Source organism: Antennarius striatus, chromosome 20 (assembly GCF_040054535.1).
Source record: "Antennarius striatus isolate MH-2024 chromosome 20, ASM4005453v1, whole genome shotgun sequence".
Taxonomy (NCBI): Eukaryota; Metazoa; Chordata; class Actinopteri; order Lophiiformes; family Antennariidae; genus Antennarius; species Antennarius striatus.
Window position 1 is genome coordinate 16,996,808 of NC_090795.1, and position 15,223 is coordinate 17,012,030.

The window sequence follows — 15,223 nt, forward strand, 5'->3', positions numbered from 1 at the left end:
CTTCAGTTGTGTGGAATGAATCTAAAATATATGACAGTCTAATGTTTATTAGTACATTACAGAAAATATTAAACGTTATCACAATATGCTAATTTTTTGAGAAGGACCCGCATTAGTTACATCTGGCCCTTTGCGGACAGCCATGATGCTGACGTGGCCCTTAGTGAAAATGAGTTTCACACCCCTGTTCATGAGTGGTCTGGCTCCATTATACTTACTTAACTTTAACTTTAATTAGCGAGCTAAGGCAAGCATCAATAACAGGCTAACAGATATGCCAAAAAAGTGGAAGATGTTTGTTTTTGCTGCTGTTCAGTGTAGCTTCAGGTGAGAAATATTAATTTAATATTATTAGTTTTATATATAGATTTATGTATAGAAAATGGAGAATAAACTACACCTAAAAACACAAAATGCCAGTTAAAATAACTACCTATAATGTAACTGAACTGGGAAATCCAATTGAAAGAAGCAAAATAAAGTCAAAATTGAAAAAGGACAACTTAGAAGCAGGTCTCCTCCAGGAAACCCACCTCACCTAAGAGATGGAGATTTAACCAGAACTCATCCTCATATCTAAAGGGTTCAAAAAGAGGAATAGAACGACTAATCTCTAACAAATTCAATTTTGAAGGCATATTTGAAAAAAAAAACAGAAACAGTATTTTCTGCACTATAAATCGACTGGATTATAAGGTGAACCCTTTAATGAATTGTTTATTTTATAATGTATTTCATATATAAGGTGCACCAGATTATAAGGCGCATATAATTAAAAAAAATTAAAATAGATTTAAAAAACTAGTGGCTGTAGTTGTCCACTAGCTAGAGCATTAATGACTGAGTACTATTAATCAGCTGTGAACCAACTGCAATTGTTATTTCAATGAAGCCATTCTGAGCCTCATCAAGGAAACCTGATCACTTGATCACTTTGGCGTCTTAGAAAGAAGTCAATACACATATTAAAAACCCTGACATTAAAAACTGGTTAAATTCATTAGGGGTGGACCACTCAGTTCAAACAGGGCGGATTATTTCCTGATCTGAAGTTCGAAGCAGATATTTAAGCACCGACATTCGTCTTTGTTTATTAATTAAATACTGTTTTGATCGATCGGTAGTCCAATCAGAGGTGAGGTGCAGCTATTTGCTGCTGTGTGTTCTAAACAATTGTAGATGGGGGGTTTGTATTGGTCAGAGGGTTCCTGCAAGTTATTTTGATTACTTTTTTTAAAAATTTTTATGCGCCTCCAGGATCTGATTGGAAATTTTATAAACCAATTTTTGATTTGATGAACTCGGAAGCTCAAGGTATCCTAACCTGTGGATGGGGACTTTAATGTTAGACTTCACACAACCCTAGATACCTCAAAACTTTATCACTCAGGGGGCCAAACATTACCAAAAATATAAGAGTAATGATGAGTGAGCTTTGACTCTCAGATATATGGTGAGATTTGAATCTAAGAAAAATAATACATTTTTATCTCACAATCACTATTTGCTCTTGCCTTGACTTTTTACGTACTTTTCAAGACAAATTATTCAGGGTGAAAAATTGCAATATTGGAACCATGGATCTGTCAGACCACGCCCCGGTCTATATGGAGCTGATGTTGGGAAGAACACTATCTGGAGGTTAAATACAGACATTTTAAATGAAATTAGGAAGCAAATAGGAAGGGACATTATAGACTACTGTACCAGTAATGACAATGGGCATGTCTCACCACTGATGCTCTGGGATGCGGTTCTTAGGGGGAAGATTATAGGTTACTCCTCAAAATTGAAGAAACAGAAAAAAGTAAAATCAAAGATCAAATTCTAAAACATTTGAAGGAATTACAAAGTTAACGCAAAAGGACATTACACCGAAAGAGACATTCATAGAATGAGAATGAAATTAAATAATATCTCAAATGACATCAAGAAAACGCTGATTTTTTTAAAGCAAAGATATTATGAAGCAGGAGGAAAACCGAGCGAGTTACTCACTTACAGATTAAAAAAAGCAACAAGCACAAAACACAATCTACAAAATAAAAGACCCCACAACAGGTTCTATATGCTGCACATTAGAGGACATCCACCAGTCATTTGAAACGTATTATAAAGAGTTATATAAGCAACCTAGGCTGGACGAGACAAAGATGGAAAATGTTTTCGACATGATAAGAATACCTAGAGTGAGAGCAGAAAAAAACAAGTTCCGAATTAGTGAAATTAGGGAAGATGAAATCAAAAAGGCAACCTTACACATAAAACCAAATAAGCGACAAGGACCAGATGGGTTCCCCTCAGAGTGGTACAGGGAAAAGAGAGATCTATTGATTCCCAGAGTGCAGCAAACATTTAACTATGTGCTCAATCCCTCCTTCTTGGAATCAAGCTGTGAGGGTAAAGATAAACTAGAATGTGGAAGTTATAGGCCGATGAGTGTTCTAAATCAATATTACAAGATGTTCATGTAAAAAGATGAGAAAACATTCTGCCTTGGACAATAACTTTGGACCAAACAGGCTTTATTAAGCAAAGACAGAGTCAAGATAACATTTGTGGAACACCATATTATTGAATGTATTATTGAAAAAAACACAGAGGCGGTTTTAATGAGTCTTGAGTCTTGTAGTGAAAAGGCAACTGGGAAGTTCTGTATAGAATACTGAATTACACCAGACCTTCATTGGTATTATTAAAGCTTTTTATAACAGTCCAACAGCAAGAATAAAAGTAAATAAAGCCATATCAAACTCGTTTGACCTTGAGAAGGGCACCAGACAGGGCTGTCCTATGAGCCCACTACTGTTGCCCTGTTTATTGAAGGACTAAGCCAAATTATCACTTAAGATAAAAATATCGTAGGTACAGAAATGTTACCTCAACAACATAAAATGTATTTGTTTGCAGATGACATCCTAATTTCTCTATCAAACCCAGAAATGTCCATTTTAAAACTAATGTCATTCCTCTATGTTATTTTTATCTGTCTCAGGATATAAATTAAATATTTCAAAGACTCAAATTTTAAGCTTCAATTATAAACATAGGCAAGTCATAAAAACTGGCTTTGACCTGAACTGCAATCTGGATTATATAACATATCTAGGGGTCAATATTCCAAAAGACCTAACAAAATTATATTCACTAAATTTTAAGGTGGTAAATCATAAAATACAGACAGAATTGCCCATAGTAAACCAGGGTTAATCTAGGATTGAGACAGTGTCAATGAACATCATGCCCAGAATGTTATATTTGTTTCAAACTCTCCCAATTGAAATTACAGACGGACAATTCAAAGAACAGGATAAATTGATTTCACACTTCATTTGGCAAGGGAATAAACCAAAGATGAGATTTCAAACTCTCCAATGGGCTAAAAACAAGGGGAGATACACACCCCCATGTCTAAAGAACTTATATTTCATCCCAGCTGAGGATTTTAGTCTGTTGGTGTAATTCTCAGTACCAAGCAAGATGGAAAGATATTGGAATGAACATATCTAGGCCAATCCCAATTCAGGCAAGGCTAGGAGATAAAAGACTCTATGACATTGATTTCACTCCAAATGAATTGGATGCAAGTCATAAAGGATTGGCTGAAAAGGGTCTCACAAAATGATTTTCAAACATTGGAAAGTCTACATGGGCTCAATAATAGTGACTTTTTCACATTCCTTTAGCTGCACCACTATATAACTAAGGTACTGACAAAAGGTCAAAAAACATTTGAAATAAATTTACTGTAAGTTTTTATTAGAGCTTATGAGGAACTCAGGGCATAAAATAATGTAAGAATACAGAGATCCCTAGTTACTCGTGGTTAATGTGTTCAGGAACACCCATAAGAAACTAAATCTGGAGGAACTGGGGCTCTCTTGAAGCTAATCACTATCATCTGAGGCTTCAGATGTTGTCCCCCCCAAAAAAATAAATAAAAATCCTTTCAGTAACAAAGCCATGCAGAATTAGTAACTACATTTAGACCAATCATAACATTCATATGGGACAAACTTCTATTTGTATTTTGTATAGAATGGAAAAGACCTATCTCCAGAAATGCCCTTCTTTTATTTAACGTACTTTTTTTTTTCTATTGCTATTCTGTTGCAACTACTAACTTGTTCTGTTTAAATTGGTTTCATTATTGTTTTTATGTTGTTTGTTTGGGGGGGGGGGATTAATTATATATGATTATGGTTGAGAAAATATTTCAATAGATTATTTCTATGATTATGTAAATATTATAACAGTGTGCCTATTTAGATTTAAAATTATTTAGGCAAATATGCAGGATGCATTTAATAAAATAAATGCATTATGTTGATATTATGTTGATTGTGTTGGCTAGTGCAATAAACTGGAAAACACACACACACACACACACACACACACACACACACACACACACACATCCTGCTATGAAGTGGTAAAACTTTTTTTTTTTTAATGCCATGGGATACTCCACAAAAGATATTAGTGTTTTATAATTGTCAAATCTGAGCAGAGACCAGAAAATTAGAGTTCAAAAGTTCAGCGGCAGATTCAAGTTCAAGTTTTATCCAACAAAGATGGTGGTGATTGGACAATAAAAAAATCCCCAGAAGTCTTTAGGGCACAGTAAACACACATATCAGAACACAACCATTCTCATAATCAATGGAAGTACAGAAGAGCAGAAAACTAGTACACTTTTTTATTTTTCTGTTTGTTAAATATTGTTCAAGAATCCAGTTTGATCGAATTTGTAGTAAACTATAGCATTTTCATTTCCCCCACTGAAGAAATGACCAAAATAGACTTTGTTGAAGCCCCATGTGTGCGTTTCCAACACTGACAGAGTTTTGGTCACATTTCAAGAGGAGTAAAAAGAAGTGTACTGGACTTGCTTAAGGTGGGTTGAAGATGTCTCACCTCTCATCCAAGAGGCTTCTTCAGTTCTCACAGACTGGTAGAGTCCAGATACTGATTCTCCTGGAGCAGAAAACCACCCAGACAGTGATTCTCATTAGGAGTCATTACCCTTCATAAGGGAGTCATTGTCCCGCCCACCCTCTTGTGAGCTGCCATGGTGAGCTGCACTCAGGTGTAAATAGTTGTGGTTTTTGGGGAGTCAATTCTGCTTTGCAGGTGACTGATAGATGGTTTTAATCATCCTCTTCCGTTCAGAGATGGTTTCTCCAGTTTGATAAAAAAGTTTGTTTCTTGACTTTTCCTTCGGTTCAACCCAAAACACCAGGAGTACAGAGTCTTGTCTGGGGTGAAATGTGTTCTGTTTGGTAGTGCTGGGTCTTGCAGAAGTTTTCTAACTGCTTCTTTGGTTTGAATGCAGGTGAAGAGTGATGCAATGCCATAGGAGACCATTGTTTCATCAGTTTTATTTATTTTTCCTTGAACAAGATGGGCTAGGATGCTGGCTAAATGTACTGCATGGAGGTACTGCAGGAGTCCAGAGATGCATGGAGTGTGTTCCTCTAGGTATCGCCAATAGGAATGCATCCCATTTTCCTTTAAAATACTCATTCTACTGAGCATGTTAATGACCAGATGTCTGCATCAAACAGACACCCAGACATGGATGTTCTTATTTTTCAAAAGAATGATTCCAAACAATCTGTTTGGGAGGACTTAGTTTTTTTAAACGTGCACTGACACATAGCAAATTATTCAAATATTATTTTAATTTATGTCCAATTTCTTTCCATGTTTAATAAGTGAACAATAAGTTTGTCAAAATATTCATTAGCTATAATATGATTTTTTTGAGGTTTATCCATTTTTAACTCAAGTTAAGTGTAAAAAGATATTGTACTAGAGGGAACCCATGGAAATTCCACGATAAAACAATAATATCAGACTTCATACCAAACATGAAGATAATAAATAGGTACCTTGTTCTATGGAGCAAGACAGATAGAAATTGTTGGAACAGTTATGACACTCTAAAATCATGTTAACTGTGAAGTCCATGTAAGGTTATTACTTCTTCTAACATACTATAGTAGATGCCTTACGCTATATTGTTCACGTGATCCCTTCTGGCAGATACACCATGATTGGTCCGGCTCCGTGATTGGTTGGGTGCTTGATTGACAGGCAGTGGGTTGAGTTGATGACAGCGTGACAGAGTGAGACTTTTTCAAGTGAGATAATTCAAATATATACTGTAGGTGGGGAGACACATGTGTGTGTACAAAAAGCGCTAAAGTGTTTTAAACAGTCTATCAGAGTGTGGGAAAAGGTAATACGGATAGAAGGTGGTTTAATATCAGTTTGGGGAGGGTTCATAAATGTTTAAATTATCGTAAATAATAAGTTAAATAGTTTGTGGTTTTATCGCAGAATTTGTTAATCTCAAGTGGTTTCTGGAACACCTTAATCATGAGGAACAAGGGTGCACTATATGGCAATTTCTCTTCAACTTCCCTACAGCCTGAATATAATTTATAAAGACAGACCTGAAAAATCATTGTTGGCTTGAAATTGAAGTCCAGTTAACGTCAACTGATAAATAGTAATTAATTTGGAGAATAGTAACTATTAAGCTATAGAGAAATCCATCATCTTCTGACATGTTTGCTTTTGATTTTCAGTTAACGTATATTTTGGATGTCTGACCTCCTCACTTTATCTCTAAGGCGAAGCCAGCCAAACTGCAGAGAAAACTCATTTCAGCCACTTGTACTCAAGATCTTATACTCTTGGTCATTTCCCAGAGCCCCTGACCATAGGCAAGGACTGAAAGGTAGAGAGTGCTAAGTGGTGAACTCTGCCTCTCTAAATCACTATAGACCAGCAGAACAATCTCATACATTGCGGACACCGCACCAATCTGCCTGTCTATTCCCCTCATTCATGAACAAGACCCCAAGATACTTGTGCTCCTCTGCTTGAGATAAGGACTTCGTCCGTGAATCATAGTCTGAGAGCTAACGGTGCTTCACACTCAGCTACAATCCACTGAGCCGGAGGTCAGTGTTCGATGAGGCCAGTAGGACCATGTCATCTGCACAAAGCAGAGATGGAAATTGTGAAAACACCAAAATGAAAACCCACCGCCACTTGGCTGAACCTGAGATTCTGTCCATAACAGTTATGAACAGAAGCGGTGTTGAGGGGTAGCCTCGGTGGATTATAGCCGCAACTGGAAATGAGTCTGACTTACTGCCGGCGTATGCGAACCAAATATGATGCCGGAAGTACGTAGTCTGGACAGCTTGTAGTAAATGACAATCACTCTCCAAAGGATACCTCAGGGTGTCATGGTGGTCTGCCTTCTCCAGGTCCTTAAAGCACATTTGGAGTGGTTGGGCAAACTCCCGTGCTCCCTCTGACATTGCAAGAGTACAGAGCTGGTCCAGTGTTCCACAACAAGGGCAGAAATCCCATTCTTCCTCCTGGATCTGACCTTCAACTAACATCTGGCCTCTCCTATCCAGTGCCCTGGAGTTGACATTCCTGCACAAAGAATCCTACAGGAGCCTGAGGGAGGGACTCGTTGAAGATCTTGTTGAAGAGCCAATCAGCTGGCTCACAAGCAAGTAACTAATCACTAATTATGACTTGATTCTGAAGATTTACATTATTTAGGCAGGGTAGGGAAGTCAAGGAGGAATTGAGAGAAGCACTAACATCTTTTTGTGGAGGTGTCCAATGTGACAGACGATTGAATATCATGGTGATGATGATACATTCTATTATATGTTGAGAAAAAAAAAATTCAATCTGACAGTCAAATTTTATGTAGGTCACATTATGATCTGTCAATGAGAAAGCTCTGTTGATATTTATTAGTGATTTATCTTGCATACGTGTTTTTTTCACAGAAACATTTTGCCCTGTGTCAGTGTAAAAAACTTCCAGTAAGTCCTACATCAATTAAATCAATATTTTTTTTCTAATTAAATGTTATTAAAATGATAAATGTTTTCTTAACACTTTATAATGATGACTGATAAATGAATGGATGGTATTGCTAAGCCTTCTATTATGAATGAAGAATGCATCGCCGTTGACAAATGTCTTCCAAGAAGGTAATTTATAGTTTGTAATTCTTCACTTTGTCACCTCCTTTAGTAAAAGCTTTACTCACATTGAAATATTCACACACAAAAAAGGGAAACAACAGAAATATCAACAGGGTCTCACTTTAAGATTACACTTTATGAATCAAGAATAATGAATGCTGAAGACCTCTTTTCTGAGTCCTCTCCCAAGGTGAAGATACATTGATGTCTGGTAGTACATGCATTTGCCTTTTTGTTGTGCAAAGTGATTCATCATCCTGTTTTAAACCTGACTGAAATGGAAATGGTGTAGATTGCAGGTAATTATTTTTAGTAAGGCTCCCTGCATAAAGAAGATAAATAAAAGTGCTCTCTTCATTAATGTCAAACATGACAGAAAACCTGTCTGGTCCTATTTGGATGTTTTCACAATGTAACATCATGACTTCAGGCATAATGTTTGCTGTGGATAGACCAGAAGATTCAAAGAGATAAAAATGTAAATTTACAAACCCATTAGTGGCCTCAGCTGATGGCAGGTGAATGAACATTAGAAAATAGACCAGATGTCACCTGCAATGTGTGCTGGTAAAGGTGATGTTACCTTTGCAGCATATTGAACCAAAAACAAAAGAGATATTGTACATACTTAAACTGTAAGAAGCAGTCCATATTGTGAATAGTCCTCTCAAACACAACAAGCATCTACTTTCTCAAACAGATTGGGGATATTTAAAATAACGGTCAATAGATTAAATAATTCACAATTAATTGCGTGAATAATTTATGCATTATTTCTTTAGTAACATTTTTGCAATAGTTTGGAAAAATGGCATTGTTCAGGGAAAAAAAAAAAAGAAGAAGAAAAAAGACTTCATCCCAGCAGCAGGTGAGTGGATACAGCATCATGTTTGGGTATGACAAGTGAATACTAAAAGGCTCAGAAATTGTGGATTGTCATTCAATGTGACCCTTTATTGCCATTAGTTTCGGATCTCTGGTTTGATATCCACAAACACCTGAGAAACCACCTATAGCTGCATTTTTAACCGCTCTACAGACACCCTTGTCTTTTGATTAGTTTGCGATGGATGATAATGTTTGAAATCAGGTTATTGACTGGGTTTGCTTTAAGGACCATTTTGCCCTCTGTGAATGTGAACAGATGCTTCCAACCATTCACCTGTAAACACTGACATATTCTGTACATCCTTAATGATGACACTAAGGCAGGTTTATGAACAACAAATAGGAGGTTGAGACTAAGTCTCCATTCATAGAAAGAGGTGGTCTTTGAGGTGATTTGGTAGACCATAAAGGTGTGGAGTTTTCTCACTTCCTCTGTTCATCTTCCATTGGGTCTGTACACATTTTTCACGGCTTGAATGAATTGTAGTTCACTATCCCTAAACAATATCTTGTGTTTTGTCCATAGTTGTATTTCTGAACATGTACACAAGCATGTATGAAATAAAAGCAGAGACATACTGAAGACTCCATGTGTATCTGTGTCTTTATAAACAGCCCTTTGGGGCTAAAAGTAAATGTCTCCACTAGTCTCACAACAGGCACAGCCCTGTTGTGTTACAGTCTTAGCTCACTTCTGTCAAGGTTCCTTGTCATGTAGAGGATGGAACTCTTTGCAATGTACAGACTAGATATCGTTGCCATGGCAGTCTTGGAAATGGCTTCACAGCAGACCACATTATTTGATAAGGCCACTCGGATAACACAGGTCACCTTTTGTTGTGTGATGATGGATGTGGAGAAGGCATCAGTCCTCAGGTGACAAAGGCAATGATTTCTTTTCTTATTACAGCACTAACATGAGAGAATGCAGAGAAAAAGCATCAGTTTGTTAGCTACCGCAACCACCGGGGTCATGAAGGTCACAAATTAAACCACATCCCAGTTTACTGCATTCTTTTCTTTTCATTCTGCCAGTCCTGTTTTTACTTTTCTCCTGTCATGATTTATCTCTCTGTTTATTTTTTGGATCTGCGAGACTCATAAATACATCATCACTACAACACAAATTAAGATAGCACACAAACACACACACACACACACACACACACACACACACACACACACACACACACACACACACACACACACACACACACACACACACACACACATAAACAAACAAGTCTGGAAAGATTAACAGTAATCACCTCTTGAGTAGAATCTTAATCTAGTTATGAGGTACTGAGGTTTTTGAGTGTGTGCAATCATTGACTTGATGAGTCAACTAGTCCTGGATATAATTTAACTTCTCATTGCATTTTGATTCATCACCTGCATCTTCTTTGTATTTTTTTTCCTAAAGCTAAAATAACTGACTGATGTTTAAAGATTGATTGCGTTTGCAAGAGAAACACTTCACAGAGAAACAACACGAATGATTGGTGCCTCCTCTCAGCATCTGAGTGCTTCTATCTTAATATGCACAAGATGTTCTGAAGATACACACCATTACTTTCTTTTAAAAAACATGCGTGACAATAAGGTCTAATGTCATTTAAGAGGCACTCCCCCATCCAGGCTCTTTGCTCCTCCTTTCATTTTGATTAATTACTCACACCTGAGTGTTATCCTTCACATCTTCTTCAATCCTTTCTTCACTTGTCTTGCATCCATCACCACAATGCTTTCAGGACCGTTCAGGACTGACAAATATTTGGAATTTAATGCTTCCGTCTGCACAGCGTTAAAGTCGATGGGAACAATGGCATATTTGCGTCCCACCAGGAGACACTAAAGTGCTTGAGATGAGATCAATAGGTTCCTGTTCTGACCTGATCAGATTTTGTGTTTTCCAAAATATTCTACCGATATTTGTTATTTTGTCACTCATTCTGTCTGCTTTTTTCAGCAGGTTTGTATATATAGTGAACTTATGTTCAACAGTCCACTGACTGGTTGGTGTTTCGATCTCTGCCTGTATGTTGATATCATCAACCAATAATCTTTTCAGTTTTTTGGGTACAGTAACCGAAAATTTTAGAAAAAGGTCTGTAATAACATATGTAACCAGTAGCTGTAGACAGTACCATTCACTTTTGCAAAAAAAATGAGGAATACTGCCTGAAGGACAGACTAGCATTAGCTGCAGCTTAGCTTGTAGGCTAACAAATACTATTATTATTTTTCACTTCCATGGTTGAAGGATTATTGCTGTCTCACATTACTTCTACTCTAAATTAGTCCTAAAACTAATTCATTTACAATTGCATCTATTTAATGTCAACATCATACTCTAAAATCAATGAATTTTGGGGACCACAATTAACCGTTTTGCTTCAAATGAAACAAGACCTGGGGGGTTTCTCTCCATTTAGTTGGTTTGAAATTTGAACCTGTAACATGGGTTTCGTTCTGTACATGTGGAAATTTTATTTTTCGCAGTGCGGTGTTGTTGTGCCCCAAGTATAGATAGATAGATAGATAGATAGATAGATAGATAGATAGATAGATAGATAGATAGATATTTTATTAATCCCTGAAATTGTATATGTCCACTGCTCAGGCATTACATAATGAATAAATACTGGATAAACAAGAGGAGAAAAAGAAACACTGCTATCACAGGACATACACTACATTAACAGACATGCAGCACTAACAGGACTTATATACTAAACTATAACTAAAATATAAACAGCATAAAATTAAAATATAAACAGTATAAAATTAAATTAAACGTTGAGCTGGAGCTGGTTCTGTTGGCACCACTCCACAAAGTCAGCCACCAATGCCCTATACCCCCCCTCATCACCCTCCTGGTTACATGCCACTATCGCGGTGTCATCGGATTACTTCTGAATGTGGCATGTATCCAAGTTGTGCTTGAAGTCCGATGTGTAGAGGGTGAAGAGAATGGGGGCGAGCATGGTCCCCTGTGGCGCCCCCATGCTGCTGGTCACCATAGAAGACAAACAGTCCCCCATACAGACGTACTGGGGTCTGTCTGTTAGGTAGTCCGTGATCCAGCTCACGAGGTAGGGGTATGGAAATTGGTGTAGTTCAGACATAATACAACAAAAGAGTTGCACATTTAGATGAATCACACACCTGTATCTCAGCATAGGACAGTCTTTTAATATGAAAGCAAGAACAGGACTGCAGTGTGTCATCTATTAACATCATCCTTTCCACATAGATATGTGAAACCTATAGATATTTGGAAACCTAATCCACTGTGATAGATTTAGATTTAACTGTCAGGATCTAATGTATATATTCATGTTAACACATAAGACAACAGTTCCTGCAACTAGGAATTAAAGAAAAACATTAAAAATAAAATTAAAATATAATAATAATAATAATAATAATAAAGAATACAATAATATTAATAATAAAATAATAATAATAGAAGTAAAAGTCATATACACACTCCTTTGTTGTTTACTGCATTTGAAGAACTATGAAGATTCAGGAATTGGGTCCAATATGAGATTAAAAAACATCTCCAGCATTTGAAATGTAATTTCATGCATGAGAAAACAACAGAAACACGGAATAATTTTATCTTTGTAGTTACAAGACATGATTTTGATGTTTGAAGGGACACATAAAAAGTATGCAAAGATGACATGCAGAGAGGTGAGAGAAGACAGGAACCTCCACAGCATCTGTTTAATCATTAAGGTGGTATAATACGCTTGTCCTGAACATTACTGGAAGGTGCTTCAAGGTGACATTGTTACGCATGCCCTTGTTTTAGAGTCTCACACAGTCTCCTATATTGCATCACTTAGCATAACAATCCCGGTCGACCATTTCTCTAAAAATATTAAAATTGTAATCCAATCGAAGACAAGACGGTAACATGAATAATGTGTATAATTAATGAATTGTGGTGCGGTAGCCTCTGCTCCTCTCTTCGAACTATCAACCTCACCAGTTTAGCTAAGCTAATATTCAACAATGCTTGTTTCTGCATACTAATATACTAAATACATCAGTGAATAACCACGAAATGTGAAAAATAACATTTTCACACGCAAAATATACATTTCAACATAAGAAATGCACCCTTTACCGACTGAATTACAATAACTCATGTTGTGTGTATGGAAATTCCAACACACATCCACCCAACCATATATCCATCTTCTTACAGACCACATGTGTCAAACACAAGTCCCGGGGGCCAAATGTGGTCCACCACATCATTTTATGTGGCCCCATTTTTAGTCAAAGTGTCTCAAAATAAATAGGTCAAAAATGTGCTTTGAGAAAAAAATTACATTTCCCACAATGCAGTAGTTAAGCCCTTTTCTTTGACAAAAACATTTTAAACAAGGCTAATATTCTATCTTGTCTATTGTTGATTGATGGACTAATGTGGCCTTCATCACCTGACAATTTAAATGATATTTTATAACAGAGAAACAAACTTCTTTTTTTTTCCGTGCAACTGTAACGTGAATAAGTAATAAATTCAGAGCCATTTAACATTAAGGAGTAGTTATTTTACATTACATTGAGTACACTAGTTACATTTATTAATTTTTTTAATTTAATTTATAATTTTATATACTGGTTTGATCCCCGAAGGGAAATTAAGAACATCTATTAGTTACATCTGCCCCGATCCCCCACAGAGCAGCACCACTCCCCTCATGCAGCTCCAACACTCGTCTTTCTCGCCTCACCCAGTTTCTTCTCGCAATTGTATAACGAATAACGACTTAGGAACAATTCAGCTTTTGAACAGCATCTCGGAACAAATTGTGTTCATAAGTGGAGCGACTGTCAGTACATTGGGGATGTGATGATGTCACTGATTCCATGGGGATAACAAACAGAGATGAGTAAAAAAAAAAAAAAAAACATTCAGTCTTCAATATTTTTTGCGACTCAAAATTCCCTGCATGATCAGAAACAATCAAAACCAGGTTGTGCAGTCACACGCTGAGAGACAAAGCCTTTTCTTTTTCTTTTGTTTTTCAGCCCAGCTGTACTTGTACAGCGTTCAGCTGCTCTTTGCTCTCCATCTCTCATTTGTTTACCAGAAAGCTCAACCACAACTCCCCATAAGGTGACCGAGCATTGTGTTTGGGGGGGTGGAGGGCATTACTGCAACTGCCCCTGTACTGTTTTCTGTTTCTGATGCTAATAGCATATTTAACTCTGTCCTGACATCCCAGCCCAAACAGCCTGCCGGGCCACCAGGCTGTCTCCCCACGGTCCTTCAGGGTCCCACGATACGTAAAACTGTTGTGGAAACAAATTCACACTGTGAACACAATGCAGGAGGAAAACAGATATTGGTTTAAAGCAAATGTCTTGTTATTATCATTTCTCAAATATTTTTTCTCTAGAAGCTGATGGATATACGTGTGTGTGTGTGTGTGTGTGTGTGACACGAGTTGACTAAATTAAGTGAGTGAATATTAAATTAAACAAACATATGGATGGCTATCTACAGTATGAGGGTGTGATGCATTCACAGACAGTTCATAAACTGCTAAGCTCAGGCAGTGTTTAGTGTTTATATTCTTGCCACATTTACTTTTATGTATCTAGGCTTCTTCTTTTCCTCTGACTGGTTTCGACGTGACAAACCGTGCGTCTCTCAATAATGTTGGCCAGAGTTTGTTTGCACCATCAGGCAATGCATACACACTTAATTGACATGTTTTCAAAGCCGCGTGGCTCATTAAGCAGGAATTTTAATGCGCTCATCAGTTTCAAACAGTGAATTGTGTTGGGGGGGATATTTATATATATTTTAAAGCAGCTAATAGGATTCTGCGTAAATCATATCCTCTGATATTTTCAAGTATGCATGAGTCTTTTATCCAAACCCCCAGTGGGATCATAAACACAGCAGAACCGTGCAACTCTGGAAATTCTTAGACAAAACAAAATTAATTTCTAATCAGCTACTGTCAAAATGTCCAATATTCCTTAGCACCAGTTTGCTACATCAGGTGGAAAAATACAGTGGTGCAGTTTTCACACTATTGGTAGTGTGTATTTTGTGCATCATCTTCTGAATTATTTGTTTAATTGTTAGACGCTCACCTGCTCTGGGAAATGATGCTATGATTTAACAATGGGCTGGCAAAAGAAACAACACAAAAGGTTTTGTCATTGCTGTTTAAATGTTTGGTGTATAAAAAATGTTAGCTTTTTTTAGAGACAAAAAAAGTTGATGTAAATTAAGAGAAACACTGATATATAGTGTTTTTGTAAAG